This window comes from Montipora capricornis, chromosome 11 (genome assembly GCF_036669925.1).
Source record: "Montipora capricornis isolate CH-2021 chromosome 11, ASM3666992v2, whole genome shotgun sequence".
Classification (NCBI taxonomy): Eukaryota; Metazoa; Cnidaria; class Anthozoa; order Scleractinia; family Acroporidae; genus Montipora; species Montipora capricornis.
In genome coordinates, this window is record NC_090893.1 from 41523638 (window position 1) to 41528074 (window position 4437).

A 4437-nucleotide genomic window follows, 5' to 3' on the forward strand; every position below is an offset into this window, starting at 1 on the left:
CTCACATTCGAAAGCCAACTGGTCAGATATCTTACTATTTAGAAAGAAACACGTGTTTTTCTCTGTTCGATACTTTGGATCTCTTCTCGTCCGGCTGCTTTTCGCGCAACGGAACGGGTCTTTTCAAGGGAGAAGCCGCCATTATTTTAAATCTCCCTCCACAGCTCATGTTTTAACGGTCTGTTGCTTTTGCGTTTCCGGTCCCAATTCACTTCCGTCACCAAGTGCTGCGGTTCACATCTGACGAAGTCACGTGGTACAAGTTTCCTCCCTTTCCGTATTTTATACTGTAAGCCGATCTTGCGAGCCCTCAGTGTCTTGGTTTGCGGTATACAGAATGTGTAACGAAACTGTAACGCGATCGTCAACGCGATCAAAATAACCCATTATTTCAGATGTTTTCGACGGGTTTTGATGCTCTAACGACAAACATATCTCCTCTAGACCCTGTGGATGCAGTTGTTGATTAAGAGAAGGTTGTTCTCTTTGAATATGAAAAGCTTCTTTTATCTTGAGTTGAAAAGTCGTAGAGGCGTGATCTAAAATATGGAAACATTCCCCTGAAGACAGGACGCGACATTGTTCGGAATTCTGTAGGTGTTTGAAAATGTGAGAGGCCCTATCACTGACTACGTGCTCACGCATGCGTGTGGAAAAATGCCGCGTTGTTTCGCCGACATAACAGGCATTACAGCAACACAGCGGTCAAACGTCTACGCATGCCCAAATGGATATTTTTTTGCCAGCCGCGCGCCAATTTCCCGCGCAAAATTTTAAAGGAAAACATTGGAAACAACCAGTGTAACGCAAAATTTACGAAACAAAATTGAAACGTTCATAGAAATCTGTAAAAGGAAACAAGAGAACGTAAAAGGAAAACTTAAGACTTTCCAGACACAAAGTTTATTAACTTACCGGTACTCTGTTGATTTACCATTTTGTTTTGAGCTTTACCAAAAAAGTTATACGTCTTCAAAAACGGCGTCATGCTGCGAGCTGACAGCGTAGTATATTTTTATTTGTTATTAATCATGCGATGCGTGACACCGGAAGCTAACGGCAAGCGGTGTGTAAACGAAGGGAAAACTCGTAAAGAAATTAAAAGAAAATTGCAGTTATTCGGCTTAGCTCAGACGAGCTGACAAAACATTGGCAAGGGCTCGAGGGATTCCGTCGGGATCGTGGATTTGTTTGCGGCACAGAAATGAAATCCATCGAGACAACAAACCTTAACCATGTTCGTGTCCTTCATACCTATCCCTGAAAGGTTTTAACAGGTATTCGAAAAGGATGGAAAAAACTTACCAGATTACAGACCTGGAATAAACTGGTATTGTAAATACAAACTTGAGGCCGACAAAAGCTTTATAGATCACGTTAAATACATTCCACGGAAAAGAAAGGACTCCAACAAACAAAAGGTAGAATACTTTTTAACTCTGACATTTCGCGGATTATTTCTGTTAGCCCGTTGTACAAGTTAAAACATAAACAAATATATAAATAACGATGAAAATGTCATTTGTTGGATGCAGAGGGCCCACGAGAAGAGGATCAGTGTCGTGAAAATACTGATCAATAGAGGCAAGTCTAGTTGTGTATATATTTATTTCTAACTGTGATATCCAATCGATCTTATTTGCTTGCATTCCATTCACATGTTTAATCAAAAGTACATCATAAGAACGATTAAATCGCTTTAATTTTTCAAGGCTCTTGCAAACTCTTTCCTTTACATCTTTCATTTTTTCCAAATCAATTAAGCCAGTAATAATTATGTTAGTGGCCAGATTAAATCAAACTAAGGCATGTTAGATATGTAGAAAGGAAAAGAGAAGGAAAACAGGTATTTTGCCCTCTTGTTTATTTACTAACAACTACTTCTAGCAAAAGTGAGAGTGTAAAGCGGGAATTGTTTTTCATTACAATTTATTATCATTATTTTAGAGTCTTCAATTGGAGAACTAATTGAAAGATTTCAGATGGCACTTGGTAGCCATTATAAAAACACTGGATTGCCCTTGTACGAAGTGAATGCCATGAAGAAGTTTACAGAGCTTCATGCACCTGGATTGTTTAATGCTGTCTTAAAAACAATACTTCGGGAAGACTCAAGACTGTCAGAAGACAGGAGATACCTCCAAGAACAAAGAACAGTTGCCCTCCTTCACATAATAGCATATTTCAGGTGTGCACGAACATGAATTTAAACCAATAAAAGAGTACATCTGAAAAATCTGAAATAAATTTTCATGTCTGCATATATCACAGATTACATGTCCTTTGCAAAAAGACTTGGGTCTCTACATGCATCATTGGGTCTCTACATGCATCAGCATGGCCCCATCTTTGGTTTCTCAGTTGCACCACAAACTATTGACAGGCACAAAAGAAACTTACAGGAGCAGCATTCGGACTCACATGTTAGGAAGTGTATTCAATTACATTATAAAATAATATTAAGTGATGAATACAGAGCTAAAATAAGATTACTGTTTTCAAGATAGACAATTTAGACTTTATTGCTCAAGGGAATTTGACTGTAATCTATGGAATATTACTTTTTATAAATATTACTTTTGTTTGCTTGTCAGTAACTTCATTAGTTCAACATCACATTGTGTAATATTTAGTTTGTCAGTGGATTATTCATTTTCTTTTATTAGGAAGGTACATCTGTGGTGTTACTACTGGATGATTTCCATAACATCCAGACAGTTCGCATCCCAGATAATCTAAAGTTGAGAAAGCGATCCATATGCAAAGGAAGGGACACTTTAATGTAAAGGTGGTATCACAAAAAGTCACCTGTAAGAAATTTTCACCAAAGGTCTTAAAAACCATCACAAGTCATTTTTTTAGTCCTCTTGCTGCACAATGCCAACAACTGAGGGCATACGATAAACAGAAGCAAATCAAACAGTTCAGGTGAAGTATGAATAATAATATATTCTTTATTTCCTTTCTTGAGCCCTTCATTTTAATCATACCTGTAGTGAGTCTAAAATTAAGAGAAATTTCAACAACAACAATAATAATAATAATAATAACAACAAAAAAATAATAATAATCTTGAAAATAATAGTAATAATTCCTTTGTTTGCTATACAATCTGCTGCCTTGTGCTGTATTGGTCATTTTCAGGAATGAGAAGGTAACACAAATTTAACAATTGTGGAGCATAATACAGAGAACAGTGCAGATGTACATTTCAGTATCTTGAAATCCAGAAATCTGGTAATAAATTAGCATGTTCACTGTAATGTGCTACATTGCATCCTATTTTATCCCTGAAAGCAGTTCCACATGACCATCTGGTTTGTTGCTCAAGATGGAAAACTGTTTGTCCTGACAGTCACTTCCATTCCCCTCATGGTTCCATAGTTGCTAGGTCTGACATATCAGGAAGAGAAGCTAAGGAGTTCTGGCAAAACAAGAAATGTCATTACAACACAACTTATGTTCTCTTACATTTGTAATACTTCTGTGACTAAAGACCAGTTATTTTGCATGTACAGTGTAGTGTAAAGAACGAATTTCAAAAGAAGATAAATTAACATTACTTAAAACTTCTTACAAAAGAAGAACGGCGAAGTTCTTGTGTTGAACAGATAAGAGAACATCTCTGGAAATAACAGGTACTTCAAAACAAAAAAGAATACAACTACACAGAAGCACTACACATAAAAAAAATAAAACACGATAGTTCGAAAGAACTTTTTATTACTTAAAATGAAAAAATTAGGAGAGCATTCAGTATTTCTGTTGCAAAATATATTAATTTATAAAACATGCTTATGCACTTAACTCAAGAATTGTACGTAAGCTTGAAGGATGATATGAATGATGCAATATTTACACAGATCACGACAAGAACACGGCATTTCACCTTTCTTTACGTGTAACTTACAATGATTTCCAATGCTGTGCCTTCTCGTGCATGGGTGCCTTAGTATAATTTATATAGACCTTGCTAAATCGAATAGATCGTACGATCAGCTGTCATTGCTTTAGTCTGATGTACTGTTTGACATCACTTCTACATGTGGCTACTGTATGTCTCAATAAAAGAATATGTACAGACTTACTCGCTTGTGTGGTCGTTTGCAACTCCTGTGAGGCGACTTGAGTGTCACAACTTCAGCCCAAAAGCTCGCACCGCCATTTTGGCAGCCTTTCCGCCACTCCAACGCTCGCACATGCGCAGACGTTTGACCGCTGTGTTCATTACAGCCCGCACATACAAACTTATAAACCACACGTGAACGAAGCCCGCCAGGGATAGGGTCTTTCACACCAAACAAATTACCTATCTTAAAGGAGGAAAAAACTAGTTTGATGCCCAAATCATTGCAGTAGCGCTTGATAAAGTGACGGATCTTTTTCTGAGTTACGACAGAAAAATGGCCTATGTAAGGAAGCTTTGAGTGTCCCCCC

The 4437-nt window shown here is 37.4% G+C and overlaps 1 long non-coding RNA gene across 1 annotated transcript; it reads right to left on the minus strand.

The window, feature by feature from the left end:
* Positions 1-2935: 2935 nt before the first annotated feature.
* LOC138024497 (uncharacterized) lies at positions 2936-4225 on the minus strand. The gene is made up of 2 exons (XR_011127026.1): positions 4089-4225; positions 2936-3424 (listed from the first exon to the last, which is right to left on the minus strand). It is a non-coding gene; the product is annotated as an uncharacterized lncRNA (long non-coding RNA).
* Between the last annotated feature and the right edge of the window lie 212 nt (positions 4226-4437).